General features: G+C 38.5%; 1 protein-coding gene across 1 annotated transcript in view; it reads left to right on the forward strand.

Annotated features, from left to right (window-relative positions):
- The first annotated feature begins 1,629 nt into the window (after positions 1-1,629).
- The window catches only part of ARHGAP5 (Rho GTPase activating protein 5), a 66,735-nt gene continuing 50,604 nt past the window's right edge, over positions 1,630-17,760 (forward strand). Inside the window, exon 1 of the mRNA XM_075192563.1 lies at positions 1,630-1,936. The gene's annotated coding sequence lies outside the window, so the exon portion shown is untranslated. The remainder of the gene's footprint in view (positions 1,937-17,760) is intronic.

Genomic DNA, 17,760 nt, shown 5'->3' on the forward strand with positions numbered 1-17,760 from the left:
AGCTCAATTTATCAATGGATTCATTTGATGAAACATAATTACACTGCAGTTATGATTATGCCTTATTCCCCACAATTATGTTATTGGTTAATCCTTATAACTGTACTTCCTCTGTTCACTACACCTTCCCTTTAAATATCCTGTGTTTGCTTCTCAGCAGCAATGAAGTGTGGACAGTATTGTGCATCAGACATCTGTGCACCTGGATTGCAACCTTACCAGCCAGGCGTTAAGAGTTACTATTTTTCTTTTACAAATGTCAAGTGTGTGAGGGGCTAGAGAGTGAGAATTGGGGCAGGAGCAGTAGGCTGAAGCTTTGCCTAGGGCACCAAGAAACCTTGCAGTGGCCCTGAAGACCTATTTATATAGCCCTATACCATAGAAAAACTGATTTTTTTTTCACATGGTTAAAGCATTTTAAGTGGACATTTATGAAAAGCCTAATGCAGGAGATATCAAAGATATCTCCTGCATTAGGCAAATTACCGCATTAAAACAAAGTCCCAATAATACTCAATGGGAACTGCGGTCCGAGCAATTTTATCAAGCTCCAAAAAGCTTTGATTTTCGGAGCTTGACCCTGATGACGTTAGCCATTTAATCCTGGGGAAAGCACAGAATCCCTTTCCAGCAGTGTTGCTGCTCTCCCCTGAGCTCTTTACTGCAAATGGCAACAGCACCAACCCTAGGTCGCATATACAATTAAGACTCCATGGGGTAAATGTATCAAGCTGAGTTTTTTGGCGGGTTTGAAAAGTGGAGATGTTGCCTATAGCAACCAATCAGCTTCTGGCTATCATTTTGTAGAATGTAGTAAATAAATGATAGCTAGAATCTAATTGGCTTTTCAAAACCACAGGAAAACTCTCAGCTAGATATATTTGCCCCCGTGTCAGCCTCCTATGGTATGAGTTGTCCTGACATCACTTGTATAGGAAATTAAGTTGAAAAGTCGTGATAACGAACAAGGCAAATAACCATTATTAAGTAGGCCGATATTTATATATAAAGTATTTCACTTGTTCTTTACATTACAGGAAGTGTGTACGTTTAAGACAGCTCTTAACTATCTATTTGAACCCGAATACCCTTGCCCGGTTTTTTTTTCCGTAACGAGCCCACTATGGGGTAATTTGTTACACTAGTCTGCATAAGCTACTCCACCGGCTCCTATGTTGCATATAACAGAATATTTTATAGCATATAAACAATGTCTTCCTGTGTTCGGCAGCTACGTCTAGATAGCTGTGTCTTACTGTATGCACCAAACGTTTTCCAATATGTGTTTTTGTAACTACAAGAAAAAGCGATTCTTCTACATCGTCATTTTTCTCACAATGACATGACACTGGGAAGTACGTGGTTTAATCCCGGACAATGACATTCCATGAAGACAACCTTCTGTTTTGCGCTAATGACCGCAAGACTACACATCCCAGAACGCTCTGAGCCATGCATAGTGATATGGAGAGATGGGCAGGCGGAGTCGGAAGAGGGATGTGGAATGAAGAGTGGCGGGGTGAGGCCGGGAGAAGGATGTGGAGAGGTGTGACAGGAATAAGGGAGAGGTCGTGGTCCGAGGGAGATAGGGATGCGGAGGGGCGTGGTATGACAGAAGGGCGGGAAGCTGCATGCGATGACGGTAAAGGTTGGGGTGACGTCCACGGACTGGAGGCTTGGCGGAGAGTGCGCGTGAACATGCCCGGGTGCCCGGCTCTTGCATCGGTCTAATGGGTGTCGCGCGCTTGTGCGCGTGTCCTAAGCCGCCGCCATTACTGAATTGAAGAGAAGCTGTGAGTGGAGAGCGGCGGCGGCCGGAGAATAGAAGGAAGGAAGATAGAAAGATAGATTGCCGACCCCCTAGAGCACAAACTGACAGTGAGCAAAAAGGTCGGATGTACGTGTAGAGCTCTGATGAGATGTGGCCGGTAGACAGGTGAGGATAAAGCGGGGCCCCGGGGGAGGGAGGGGGGACGGAAGGAGGCAGGCCGAGGCTGTCAGGACCCTGCCGGGGGGGTGGCGGACATCAGAGGAGTGGGGGTCGCTGGTTACTGGCTGCTCGGCGTCTTTCATTTTACAAGAGCTATATTGAATCTAATAAAGTTAGTGTCGCCCGATCGCTTGTGTGCAATGTGGGGAGATCACCTCTAGAAACCTGCATGTTGGAGCGCTAGACCCTGTTCATCAATATGACTGCTCTGTAATCTCTATAATCCAGGCTGCCCATAATCCTCCACCTAATGTCCTGTGCTGATGCTGGTACCCTTTTAAACGTTACACTGGGGATCCTTCTGTGATTGTTTAATCTTGTATTTGGAGAAGACTATTGATAGTGGAAGTGTGTCCAGAATAGAAACCTAAAGGTGAACATTAAACCGGTTTTGGTGACCAAGCACCTATCTTCTAAAAGCAGGAAAAAAAGGTGTGCACGATGACTGTATAGAAAGTGTATGAGCTCAATACGCCTGCTCAGTACATCTTATATTCGTGTTCCTCAAGGAGGAAATGAGTGCACCTCTATGGTTAAGTGGATACAGCTACTTGATACACTGAAGTATGCGAGAAGATTTGCTCTTCTATGAACCGCTGATACATTGACATCATTACATGTTTTCCGCTGTTAGCTGTAAAATGCATAAAATAGCTGCAGGAAGGACAGAAATAACATGCACCTTGGAGGGCATCAGTTTTAGGGATGAGGCAATGAAAGATTTGCTAATCCCCTTTGCTACCAGATGGCTTCGCAACTCATTGTACTGCAGTTCATTGTGAGGATTTCTGACGGTAAAGGAATTAAGCAGAATTTACCCTTTGTGGGACAGTAATCATTTCATAGCTGTACTTTTGTTAATGTGTACGCTCCTAGGTTTTGAAGTTAGAATGTCTAATATTGTTTTAACCAAAACCGCATTCACATATAATATTGCTAAGTGTCTGTCAGCTCTTTCTGATTTTGTTGTGCTTTGGTCCATAATGCATAGTATATAAATAACCAAACATTCTTTGTGTTTGTGGTTAGAACTACTAATCTGATACTTTATCGAATTTTAAGATGAAAGTAGTGGTGGTACAGACAATGGTACTTTACTGGGTCTTTGTCATGAGCTAATTGTACATAGGTTTAGTATTTTTGTATGTGTGTGTAATTTTTTTCACCTTTTTGACAATGTGAAATGTAAGACCCTTTCAAACATTTTGTAAACTGAATTTATGAGTTGGTCACCAGTGATGTGGCCAGGTGCCTGTCTCGATATCAAATTTAAAAGATGAGATTTTTTTCCCCTTATATTTAAAGATTATATTCAAATATTTTTTTAGACCTGTCATACCTATTTTTTGAAACTTGTCTCTAGGGCTAATGAACTAATTTAGTATGCTTTTGGTGCAGTTATTGACTGTTTTCTTTAACTTCCTTAGTGCAGACAGTAGTCAAAGAGCTGTTTATAATGTAAACTGATTAGCAAATTTGATTTACAAAAATAATTTGCTTTTGCAGCTATGGTTAAATTTTAACAAGTCAAATTGAGGAATTGAAAGAGACTGCATGTGTCACTTTTATTGATGTTCGTGTGCATTTGTAAAGTTCCTACTTTACATTTTAGTGCATGGTTAAATTATAGGTTGCAGATGGAATTTAAAAATACTAAAATAATTAACAGGTGAAAAACTGTCATTGCTACTTGAAATACTCAAAGCATTCACTGTGTTAAAATCATAGCAGAAACGAAAGTAAAGGTGAATACCAGATGCAGGGAAATTTCAGTACAGTATGTCTGATTTATTGTACAGGTAAACTGGTAATTGGGTGGGATGGAGGGGGGGGGGGGGGTAATTCTACAGCAATGGTTCTTAAACTTTAGGTAAGAATTATTTTCTTTTGTAGCACCTTTGTGTGCTATAAGTTAGTAAATTTATTAATATTATATTTTGTAAAATACTGAATATCCATACAATATTTTACTAAAATAATATTTTTTACTTGTCAAGGGTAATCTAAGTGACATTATAATTAAAAAAAATATATATTATGGAATCAGTGCTTGACTCCTATATTTAATTTTGGCATTAAACGTTTAATACATTTTCTAGAGTAAAAATTACTTGTAACTGAAATGCAATTATACAAAATAAGTATTTGAGTAATTAAAATAGCGCTGGTATTGAACTACATAGTAAACAGTGTTCTGTATTTTTTTTTTTCATGATGTTTTAATTTATAAGTTACTGTTGACTCAAACGTGTATACGTGAAAATGGTGTGTGTGTGTTTCTATTAAGAGTTGTCACTTGCTGAAGAAAAAAAATTGCCTGTTGCACTATATAAAGAAGTTCTTCACCTGAAAGTTTTTACCAATCCCAACCTGCTTTTTCTAGACTATCCTATTTTATTATTCGACAGTACTCACATTTATTTTATATCCACCATGCAGTAGTTGTCCTGCTACTGCTCTCAGGTTCTGGATGTAAACTGTTATGTTTGTAGTCTGTGATGAAGTTCCCACTACTTGACTTTCCACTGTTCACTTGTTATCTTTAACCGGGGGTTGAGCAAAAAAATGTGAAAATTAAAAGCCAGCAGCAACTTCTTAAGATGCTAATGTATCCTCTGACATCGGTGAAAATGAGAAAAGTTGGTATATTATAGGTGCATTAGTTACCTGGCTCATAGGATTTGCCTAGCCTTATGTTTTGTGCCGGATAGTTTTTGAGAAATAATTGAGTAACATCTAATATTACAATATGATAGTATAGAAAGGAGCATGTGGCAAGAGGTAGAAAAACAAAGTACCATTTTAAGAGCATGCTAAATAAAAGTAAAGTCATAAAGTATTTTGGTTAGGGTGTTTAAGATGGGCCTGTATCTAGGCAGCATCTGACGTGTGTCTGTAAAAGTAATGTTTGGGGTTTTTTTGGGGAAAAAAATTCTAAAGCTTCTGTCGCATAGCCACATGAGACCTGAAAATGGCAGTTCCCATTGTATGTAATGTACAAAAAAAAGGATTTTGAATGATTTTTTTTGGTTGGAAAAATGTTACATTCTGAATTGCCCATGTAGTACCAGCTTAAGAAAGATCTAGAGCAGGCCTGCCCAACCTGCGGCCCTCCAGATGTTTGTGAAACTACAAGTCCCAGCATGCCCTTTCAGCCATCAACAGGTTGTCTACTGGCAAAGCATGCTGGGGCTTGTAGTTTCACAACACCTGGAGGGCTGCAGGTTGGACAGGCCTGATCTAGAGGATCTCCCAGTAATACATTGGCACCTACTTTCCACCAGATAAAATACTAAAAATGGGTTTTGTAGAGCATCCGGTTGCAGCTGCTGTGAAGAATATAGCACAATTATGTATCAAAAGATGGTACATATTCCTCCATGTTTCTGTGACTGAGATGGAGGGTTTTGCACCCCTGTGTGTTTTGTTTTAAGTCCATTATAATGGAGATGTATCTTTCTGTCCCTTTGAAAAAGTCCCATGCAAATTAATTATTGTGGCTTGTACTTGTGTATTTTAATCTGTGTCTGAAAGGAGGGTAAATGCATCTTGGACAGAAGTTAAAATATGTACTTTATCTTTATGCTAAACATGTCCACCTTTTCTGCTGTAATTTTTGCAAATGGTTAAATCTAAAATCTAATGTCTGTCGTCATCTTTAAATGGTAACGGGTGGAATAACAGTTTGATCTGTCGAGGAGTTGGATCAACACCTGTTCTTCAAAGTGCATCACAATAATTTAACACAATCAAAAGTTACTGAGCAGTGGAATTTTGGGCCAGAGAGTGTGACATGTGTTTGGCTGACAACCACACTAGATGAACACACCGCAGAGTGCTGAACTGTAGATGCAGGTTTGAACATCTGACTACAAGCCCTGAAGCACTTGCAAGCATATTCATGAGTTCAGATGTGCTCTTACGAGAAAATACCAGGTAAAACAATCAAAACTAAGGGGTAGATTTACTAAGCTGCGGGTTTGAAAAAGAGGAGATGTTGCCTGTAGCAACCAATAAGATTCTAGCTGTCATTTTGTAGAATGTACTAAATACATGACAGCTAGAATCTGATTGGTTGTTATAGGCAACATCCCCACTTTTTCAAACCCGCAGCTTAGTAAATCTAGCCCTAAGTGTCCTTCAAAGGCAGTATGCCAAAACTGTAATTTGCTATCTTTGTGTGTTATACTAAATTTAATTGAATATCATGGCAACCAAAGGGAATGTCACTGATGGTGTCAATATTCTGGGTTTTAATACTTTGGACCAGGGTAGTGTATAAGTCCCATTGACATACCAGTGGTACATGCTTTGTTGTTACAATTATCTCAAGCATTATGTAAACCTTTTCAGTGCAGCTAACAGCAACAATGGTATTCATAGTATATTGCTGTTACTTTTTGATGAACTATGATAGATTATATGCTAATTCCATGTAATACTGAAAAAAGAAAGTTATGCATTGTATTACATTACTTAAAATTAAATGCAGGGTGTTATTTAATGGTACTTGGGTCCCCTGATCCATGTAATAGTATTAGTAGAAGATTTTTCTGTATTCTCAGATAGGCATTTTTTGGCATTACCAACACTTGGGCAGCCGGAAAAAGGATCGTCTGAGCAAGAGAGGGAATTTTCTGTTTGGACTGTTGGATGCTTACGTTTTTAGTTAGTTTAGTGTAGTTAAATATATGGCCTGCTAAATATTATTTGTTAAGTTTGGTGGGTGACTTTGCCACCTTATTCCCCTAGTTGTAATCAAGACCTCATTTATTTTTAATAAATGTTTATATGTGAAATGCCATACAGCAAATGCATTGTAGAGATTTATGTGATTTTAGTTTTTTAAAATGTCTCTGTCCCCTGATGTTGCTATACTGATGCAGTGCTTCCTCTATTGCTGAAGGGCCTAGAAAAAGTGTGATATACATACCAAGTGTAAATCAGTAAGACTGAGACAAAAGTAGTGACTGTAGCCTTTAGACCTTAACAAGTTGGCCATGGGGGCCATTAATACCATTTTTTTTGTTTGTTTTGGTTTATAAATCTATGTATAATGGAGTTTGTACAGATGGAAATGTGATTAGAAAGTGATTAAACATTAATGAAAATGAAAGACAAATGGGCTGTTCCAACCTGTGCTGTCTAATGCAGGAGGATTTCCATAGTACAGATTAGAAGTCTTCATGCAATCCATATGACTATGCATTTGTTTTTTGTATAGCATGTGTCATGCATGGAAAAAACTGCAAGCTGAACAAGTTCTTGGTTGTTAGAAATTAATCTAGGTAAGTAATACTTTGTTTTCCAAAAATTTAAAATCTGCCTGCATTAATCTGTAAACATTTGATGCTACTAGTGTTACTACTACTACTCCCCCTACTTAATATTAGATGTGACCTATACAATAGTATGTTTTTTTGTTTTTTTTTGTTTTTTTTTTTGTTAAAGCCTCGTTTACATTACTCATTTTTACTGACCTGTGTGGGTGTTTAGACTCTCTTTCCTTTGGGATCTTGCAGTGATTTACAGCTGCAAAAGTAAAGTAGATCTTAGACCACAGAAAGGGAAGTGGTTGATTTTAACCCATTGTTGCTATGATGATATGATATACTTGAAAAATGTGTATGCATAGCTACAGATGCTTAGGGGGGAGTTCAGTTGTCCGTAGAGTGCCTCTAGAATGGTTGTGGGGGCACTTTGCTGCAATGTAACATTGCGGTTTTCTCTTTGCACCCAATAGTAGTGTGTGTTTTTTTTATTGTTGCCGTAGTATCCGGAAATGTGTGCAGCTGTCATGTTTGTCAGCATATTGTTCACAATTGAATGCATCCCAATACTATGACACCAAATTCTTGTGATATGCCGGCCTTTTTCGGGAAACTGTGTATTCCAACACATTGGGTTAAAGTCAGAGGTAGAGAAAGGGGGAAATATATTTCGCAGTGTTGCATTTTTTTGCTTTAAATCAAAGACTGAATGTGTGTTTGTGTATATGTCTGTGTATATACAGTCATGACCAAAGGTTTTGAGAATGACACAAGTAATGGTTTTCACAAAGTTTGCTGCTTCAGTGTTTTTAGACCTTTTTGTCAGAAGTTGCTATGGTATACTGAAGTAAAATTACAAGCATTTCATAAGTGTCAAAGGCTTTTACATTAAATTTAAGCAAAAATTCAATATTTGCAGTGTTGACCCTTCTTTTTGAAGACCTCTGCAGTTCGCCCTGGCATGCTGTCAATCAACTTCTGGGCCACATAATGACTGATGGCCGCCCATTCTTGCCTAATCAATGCTCGGAGTTTGTCAGAATTTGTGGGTTTTTGTTTGTCCACCCACCTCCTGAGGATTGCCCACTCGTTCTAAATGGGATTAAGGTCTGGGGAGTTTCCTGGCTATGGACCCAGAATTTCGAAGTTTTGTTCCTTAAGCCCCTTAGTTATCCCTTTTGCCTTATGGCAAGGTGCTCCATCATGCTGGAAAAGGCATTGTTCCTCACCAAACTGTTCTTGGATGGTTGGGAGAAGTTGCTCTTGGAGGATGTTTTGCTACCATTCTTTATTCATGGCTGTGTTTTTAGGCAAAATTGTGAGTGAGCCCACTCCCTTGGCTGAGAAGCAACCCTGCACATGAATGGTCTCAGGATGCTTTACTGTTGGCATGTGTCTAAGTTGTATAATTGGATGAACGAAAGTATATTGGTTAATATTGTTTTACCGTGCGATTGCGATCAGTACGCCATATATATATATATGTGTGTATCTATATGTACACTTTAGTGATATTTAAGATTCAGGTTACAGGAAATATGTCATGTTTAGTATCATTTTAATCCCCTATTCGTCAGCAGTTGCCCGGTTCATTCACCAAAGAGATCGCACATTGCATACTCTAGTTAGCGACGTTGGGGAATAAATGTTTAAAGTGATACTGACCGTATAATGCAAATAGACTAGTTGAAACTGGATCCTTGGCTGGAAAATCGGAGTGCATGCCCTGGAGAGCTGACCTTTGGATATTTTGGTTTCAACTGGCCTATGACCTGCAGTACACTGGACCTTCCTGAAGCCTGGACCAATAGAAGCAAGCCACATCATCTGCATTGTTTTCTCTGTAACACTGAGTGTATATAATACAGCTTTGCTGGTACTAGCCCAGTCATATCTGACCACAGTCTTCTGGAGTGAAGTACTGTAGCTGGTACCAGCGGAGCGCTGGAGGGCGCGGCGGTCTGTATGTATTTTTGGTATTGGCTGTACTGTATTATAATTATGTATTGAACTGCTAAATCTCTTGCATCTGCTAAATAAATTGTTTGTGCTCTGGAAGCACAAGAAATCGCTTAGACAATGGTTATTGGAAAACGATAAAATTACTTTAATACATGACACAGGACTGATGGTAGCGCTCAACTTTCCTTCTCCGGACAAGCGTTTTTCCAGATGCGCTAATCAATCTGAAAGGGGATTCATCAGAGAAAATGACTTTAACCCAGTCCTCAGCAGTCCAATTCCTGTACATTTTGCACAATTTCAGTCAGTCCCTGATGTTTTTTTTTGTTTGGAGAGAAGTGGCTGGCCGCCTTGACACCAGGCCATCCTCCAAAAGTCTTCGCCTCGCTGTGCGTGCAGATGCACTCCCACCTGCCTGCTGATGCACTCCCACCTGCCTGCTGATGCACTCCCACCTGCCTGCTGATGCACTCCCACCTGCCTGCTGATGCACTCCCACCTGCCTGCTGATGCACTCCCACCTGCCTGCTGATGCACTCCCACCTGCCTGCTGCCATTCCTGTGCAAGCTCTGCACTGGTGGTGCCCCGATTCCGCAGCTGAATCAACTTTAGGAGACTGTCCTGGCGCTTGTTGGATGTTTTTGGGCACCCTGAAGCCGCCTTCACAACTATTGAACCTCTGTCCTTGAAGTTCTTGATGAGCCGATAAATGGTTGATTTAGGTGCAATCTTACTAGCAGCAATATTCTTGCCTGTGAAGCCATTTTTGTGTCCTTTTCCATCTCCGGAGAAGTATTTTTCCATATGCCCCAAACAATCTGAAAGGGGATTCATCAGAGAAAATGACTCCAGTCCTCAGTAGTCCAGTCCCTGTAACTTTTGCAGAATATCAGTCTGTCCCTGATATTTTTCTTAGAGCAAAGGGGCTTCTTTGCTGACCTTCTTGACACCAGGCCATCCTCCAAAAGTCTTCGCCTCACTGTGCATGCAGATGCACTCACACCTGCCTGCTGCCATTCTTAAGCAAGATCTGCATTGGTGGTGCCCCGATCCCGCAGCTGAATCAACTTTAGGAGACTGTCCTGGCGCTTATTGGACGTTCTTAGGAGCCCTGAAGCTTTCTTCACAACTACTGAACCTCTCTCCTTGATAAATGACCCGATGAATGGTTGATTTGAGTGCAATCTTACTAGCAGCAATACCCTTGCCTATGAAGCCCTCTTTGTGCAAAACAATGATGACTGCACGTGTTTCCTTGCAGGTAACCATGGTTAACAGAGGAAGAACAATGATTTCAATTACCACCCTCCTTTTAAAGCTTCCAGTCTGTTGTTCTAACTCAATCAGCATGACCGAGTGATCTCCAGCCTTGTATTCGTCAACACACTCACCTGTGTTAATGAGACAATCACTGATCTGATGTCAGCTGGTCCTTTTATGGCAGCGCTGAGACGCAGTGGAAATGTTTTTGGGATAAAGTTAATTGTCATGGCAAAAATGGACTTCGAAAGTAATTGCAATTCATCTGATCACTCTTAATGACATTCTGGAATATATGCAAATTGCCATCATAAAAACAGAGGCAACAAACTTAGTGAAAATTAGTGTGTCCTCCTCAAACCTTTTGGCCTTGACTGTATATATGTATATATGTATGTATGTATATATATATATATATATATATATATATATATATATATATATATATATATATTATTAGTGTGTAAATGTATGTTGTTTTTTTTTCTAAATACATACTGTTTTGAGATATTTTAACAAATATTGTCCACAGTAAATTAGAAGCTATGTTGGCTCCATTTAAGTAGCATTTAAGTCTTCGCTGATTTATCTGCTTTAGGGATATATAGGAAGAAATTCCAAAAAATCTTTCTAATCCATTAGATTATGTATTTTTGTTTCTTCTGGTGAAAAAGTTAGATTTGCAGAAACATTACAGCATGCTATCTACTAGTGAGTTTGCACAGTTTGATTTCTCCCTCTCTTCTCACTTCCTTATTGACTACAATAGAACATTGCAGGCTGCCAGAACCATTGCTATTTTGTAGTTGTGCTGCAAAGTAGTTAACCCTTGATATTCAACACATCATTTTCTTGTGGTATCCGTGTCGCAATAATTTCTGTCTATATGTATGAGTGTCATGGCATAAAGAGCCATAGAGTTTTATGTGGAGCCATTTTCTTAACTATTTGCAGTGTTAAGAGAGAAATTGTGTAGATAAGCTGTTTTTGTTTGTTTTTTGTTATTTGTATCCATAATGCAGCAGAAAAATGTGTTTAAAATAAAAAGTTTGCTGACAATTGGGGACCATACTTTTGTTTAGTATACATCTCCTATAAGATATTATGCATTCTGCATTGGATTGGTGTTACGTCTTATTGCAAGTTACTAAAGTATTTGCTTTTGTCTTAGCAAGTTCAATGTCTTGTAGTATAATGTAGAATTGCCAGGTAAACTATGCAGCGCAACTGAAACAGATTAGAAGTGCTTTTGTAAATAAAATGAAATATCTGAAATTTTACTTTAATGTAGTTCTTGTGACATGTGTCATTTTAAAGTACTAGATAACTTATATGTGTCTTTAGCACAATCTTGATAAAATCACATACATCTTATCTGCGTGACCTTTTAGAAGATGTGAAGTTGCTATGATCAACAAATGTATGTATTTTATTATGGTCTTTATAAAAGCACCTATGTTATGTAGCACTTTACAGATATGTAAAAATTCACATCAGTGCCTATCCCAGTGGAGCTTACAATCTATATACAGTACCACACATACCAGTGATGGGCAACAGTGGCACTTAGGCCTGCATGTGGCCTACCGAGCTTCCGCCACGGGCCTAGCTTCTTCCTAATTTATTGTCCGATTTAATAATGCCTGCTGATATGTTATTACAGATAGGTGTATCTTTACTTGAAAACATTTGTTTAAAATGATTAGTGAAACTTGGGGTAATGTGCGGCCCTTTTGAAGGTTAAAGGGCTGCCAATATGACCACTGAAATGTTTCCGGTTGTGTATCTGACATAGATACACACTAGGGTTCGTTTTTGTCACATACCTATCAGTATGTATTTGGAGTGTGTAAACCAGATCACCCAGAGAAAACCCGAGCAAACTATAATGGAGTGTGGGGTCTAGGTTCATATGAAGTAAGGAAAATGATGGTCTGAGCTCTGATCGATCAATACTGCTGCTACAACATCTGATATATACTAACATTGACTTGTCAGTTGCAGGTAATTGTACATCTGTATAGCAATACAGACGGCCACCCCAACAGGAGAGCATACAAACTACACAAATACAGATATAGTGGGCATCAAACCCATGACCCCAGTGCTGTGAGGCAGCAATGCAAACAGCTGTACCAGTGTTTATAATCTTTACAATCCCGCGAGCCATGCCTCAACACATTATTTTCTTATCTTCCAACTACTCCTTTTTGTTTAAAATATGTAGACATTTTTTGTGATTGTTTCAATAAAAAATGCTATGTTGCTTCAAAGAACTTTCAATTGCACAGTGGCTAAGTGGTTAGCACTTCTGCCTCACAGCGCTGGGGTCATAAGTTCAATTCCTGACCGTGGCCTTATCTGTGTGGAGTTTGTATGTTCTCCTCGTGTTTGCGTGGGTTTCCTCCCACACTCCAAAAAACTACTGGTAGGTTAATTGGCTGCTATCAAAATTGACCCTAGTGTGTGTGTGTGTGTGTGTGTGTGTGTGTGTGTGTGTGTTAAGGAATTTAGACTGTAAGCTTCAATGGAGCAGGGACTGATGTGAATAAGTTCTCTATACAGCGCTGCGTAATCAGTGGCGCTAAATAAATGGTGATGATGATGATAACCTAGAAAAGATATGTACAGGAGAGACACTACATCTCAATAAGGTATGTAGAAGAATAAATCATTCCTAGTAAGTATTTTAGAGGTTTAACCTGATCATGTTCTATATGCAGTGTCCACAAATTCAGAGTAGCAGGAAAGACTTCATTTATATCAGTGATTCTATGAATATTACTTAAATCTTCAATAACCTTGACAGACAGAATGTTGTAATAGCTAGGACACTTGCAGCTTGTCTTCTGTACACGATTGTTGTAAACAGTAATACCAAACTTAATATAATATGTTGACCTTAATTTAATGATGCTGCTGGGTAGACAGCTTTAATATCCAGTTTCTTTCAGTTTGCTGACAATTGGTATTACTAGCTGTTAGTAATTAGAACACCTAATCGTAAATTGTCCAACTACAGTAGTCTACGTAGACCTGGTTCTACCAAAATTCATAAGGTGGGATAAAATTCTTATTTTTGGACTTTAATGCTCCAACTGACACCATCCAGGTTTTATGATTGCATTGACAAAACAAGGCTCCCCTTTTGCTTCTAGATTTTCAAGTAATTCCAGAAATTTCAATAGGTGCTGGTTTTAATTACTTGGTTCTCCTTTAAAATGTTTATAATGGGAAGTTTCATTTTGAAGTACCTGAACTTGTAATTCTCATACCATACCCCACCTCGGCCATCCTCTTTTGCATTCAACTTATCCCTAATGAATATATTTTGTTTGGGCAAAAATTAAACCCTTCCAAAATCACTTAAATTTCCAGTTTGCATTTTATCTTATGTCAATTTTGTACATATATTTGTAATCTCTTGTTGTCCTGGTACTTGTTTTTTTACCCACTGATGCTTACTTTCTATGCATGCGTCCTAATGTACCCAAGTGTTTTTTCTAATTGCAATTGTAATCCTATACATATCTGTGAATTATTCAGATGCTAGAATGCCCATGCACATATTTAAAATATACCAGACAGTGGGTGACTGTGACATAAGTGCTCACTAAATTTAGTAACAATATGCACATGATATAACTAACCAGCCCAGCAACCATATCGCCAATATTGCATAGTTCATTTAATCTTGGAGTATATGAAGAAGCAAATATGTATTTAATATTGCATAATTGCATGGCTAGTAACGTTGACTAACATGCCAGTGTTCAATATTTTTTTTTTTATTCATCTAGAGGTGCAAAATACATATCAAGTAAAGTTGCTGCCAATGTGACTTCATTTGGAGGAAAATAATATTTCCTACCTACAGTCTACCATGTATTGTTGATAAAAACTATTTTTCCCAACAATCCTTTTACATTCAAACATTTGATTTATCATTCATAACTATCTCTATACGACCTACAGAGTCCTAGGTTCGTAAGACAAGACAAATATTTGTTTTGCTATTGGATGTATTTATCCATGTTATAATTGGGTTACATCCCTCCTCCTCCTGCCCCTTTATAAATGCAAATTCGCCTCCTTATAGACTGGTGCCTAAAACTGTACTCAGTCCTATTAGTAACTTATACAGTGGCATTGTTATGTTTGCATATTTATGTTTATGCAATTATGGATTTTTCTTTGTAGCAGATGCCTGGCATTGTGCTTACATTAAGGGGCATATTCAATTCTCGGCGGAAACGCCGAAAATATCGGGGCATGCGCACAATTACTGTTACGGTAATCGTGCGTGGGAAAAACAGTTAATACGGTAATTTACTCGCTGGATTTCAGCTCGCAGCTCCCACAGCCTCGAGCTGAAATCCAGCTACATATTACCATATTAACTGTACTAGTTTTTTCGCGGCGCGGAAAACTAACAATTGAATATGCCCCTAAGTGTCTGTATTTTATGTGTAAATGGCATATTTGGTACCACTCCCTAGGTTCATACCCATATCTATGTTGCATCTCTTCTACTGCTTTTTTTTTTTTGCCCAACTTGGGGGTAAATGTATCATACCCCGGTTTTGTCAACTCCCGCGAGTTTGGCGTCTTCGCAGCTTAAATTTAAAGCGGCGCTGCCTTGTAAAGGGAAGTTTACAAGGCAGCGCCGCTTTAAATTTAAGCTGCGAAAACGCCAAACTCGCGAGAGTTGACAAAACCGGGGTATGATACATTTACCCCCTGGTGTTATAATTAGCTAACACTTCTCTAGACTATCTAGTCTAACCTGTGACACTCCAGGGGGTAAATGTATGAATGTCCGATTTCTGCAAGTCGCCGGAAATCAGCGACTTTGCAGTGAAAGTTTAAGGGGCGATGGCTTGTAAAGGCAAACTTGCCTTTGCCGCTTTAAATTTTACCTGCAAAGTCGCTGATTTCCATCGACTTGCAGAAATCGGACATTCATACATTTACCCCAGGTGTTTGTGAAACTACAAGTCCCAGCATGCTTTGCCAATATATAGCAGCTTATTGCTGGAAGGGTATGCTGGGACTTGTAGTTTCACAACACTTGCAGTGTCACAGGTTAGCCAACACTGGTCTAGTGTCATCTACAGATAATTGATGTTTTACTTCATAGGCCATGTACTTATCTTGAAGTTTTAATTTCACACTTCAGTTTATTAACTTCTTTAGGATTTTATAGAATAGATTTACTTGAGCCCCAAATCAAAAGCTATAGAAGGCTGCGAAAGAGGACATGGCACAGAGATTAAACTAGTTCATTATCGGTTAACAAAAAATCATATTGACCTCTAAAGAGACTTTCATGTGCAAAACAATTCTCGGTTCTATAAAATAATTATATAAACCTTTTACAGGTTATAAATTTTTATAAATTATAAATTTTTGTGACTGACAAAAAACATTATGACCTTATATTGGTAGTCAGATAGCTTATAGTGATGTGTTTATAAGCCTTTGGTACTGACTTTGACACTGAATGCCTGTTTTTACATGTCTCTTAAGCATTACACTGTAGAAAACACTGATTTTGGACGTTTTTCTTTAACCTTGCGTTGAGTCGGATAAATAATAAATACTAGAGCATTAATTCAAGGCATTGGCTCATTCTTCTATATTAACTTAACCATCAACAAACTTTAATAAAGCATGTGCTGCAGTTTTTAAAACTACTTAAAAACTTTTCTGCACTGTGTGCCCCATCTTATTTGGTGCTCGAATTAGACTGTAAACACTGTTTAGCCCTGTGTGGAAACAGGACTTACCCATTGTGATTGCTACATAAATTTCCTTCAGGCTGATGGTGCCCATGTCAGAACAGTGTAGAGCCAATCCAGCTCTTAGATCTCTACATAAATAGATAACTGGCTGATTTATTGCTAGCTGACGGAACAGCAATCTAAGGTTAGCTAATATAAGTAATTGCTGCATAGATGTGGGTGTGCATGGATCAGCCACCTTCCCCAGTTCTGACATGTTTTTCCTTCACCCCAATTTTAAAGCTTAAAATACAAAAAATGCTTAAAAATGACAGAGCTTACATGGCCCCTGCTGGCTTTTGTTTTCGTAAGCACCCCTGCCCAGTAAGAAGCATTACCCATTCTGCATACAGTGCACTCTTAATTTCACCCCCCTGCAACTTTTGCTTCCCTCTAGGTATTTTTCCAGAGCAAAAGTGTATTAAAATGCATTTTATCATATGTGATGGTGTACCTTTGTTTCTGGCTACGAGGGAGCATTGTATTAGCATTATATTTCAAAGTGACTTATATTTAAATGATTACAACGTCTTAACAGAAGCTAGCAGTTGCCAAAAGCAATACATGACTTGGCACAAATTATGTGGACCCAAAACTGGTTATCCCAATTACCATCTAATTGGCATCAAGTAGATTTTGATCAAAATATGAAATTCAAGTCCTTTAATGAGATTTATAGATTCTTAATCCAGCAGACTTTTACCTGGAGACTGATATGAAACCAACAATAATTTTGTTTGTCACACACCTTCTAGAGGGTGAATATTAGATCAGTAATAGAAAATGCAAATGTTAAAGAAAAATATTAGTCTGACAGTGTGGTAGTCTGCACACATATTCTTTGGTCAATGATGTTGGTGGCCAAATCTTGTCAAGTTACCAGGCAGCTTAATACACAAGTAGATCCTGCTGTTTGACTTGAATTTTTATATCTTCTTTTATTGACAATTATATACAACCATTTCTTTTCTTTAGCTAAAGATAGCCACTCTGCTCCACCTTCTCCAACTCCTTTTCGTGTCTATAGATACTGCTATTTTCTCCTTTGTGCATACTTTATTATTTTTATTTGCTTATCTAACCTTTTTTCTGATATTGACTGTTCTAAAAGAAAATTGTGTTCAAGCATTACTAAAGATGGAAGTGTCTGCTAATTACATGTTTGTGTATACCTTACTTACCCTGGTTTGCTGCAGCATACATGTGGTTTTCCTGTGGTGTTGAAATGATTTTGATTGTTTTTTAATTGGGTGTGTGTTGGCATAATTTATTATCTGCAAAATCTGGTAATATATTAGTGGAAGTGACTAGGGGCTAGATTTACTAAGCTGCGGGTTTGAAAAAGTGGGGATGTTGCCTATAGCAACCAATCAGATTCTAGCTTTCTTTTATTTAGTACCTTCTACAAAATGACAGCTAGAATCTGATTGGTTGCTATAGGCAACATCCCCACTTTTTCAAACCCGCGGCTTAGTAAATCTAGCCCTTAGTGTA

This window comes from Mixophyes fleayi, chromosome 12 (genome assembly GCF_038048845.1).
Source record: "Mixophyes fleayi isolate aMixFle1 chromosome 12, aMixFle1.hap1, whole genome shotgun sequence".
Taxonomy (NCBI): domain Eukaryota; kingdom Metazoa; phylum Chordata; class Amphibia; order Anura; family Limnodynastidae; genus Mixophyes; species Mixophyes fleayi.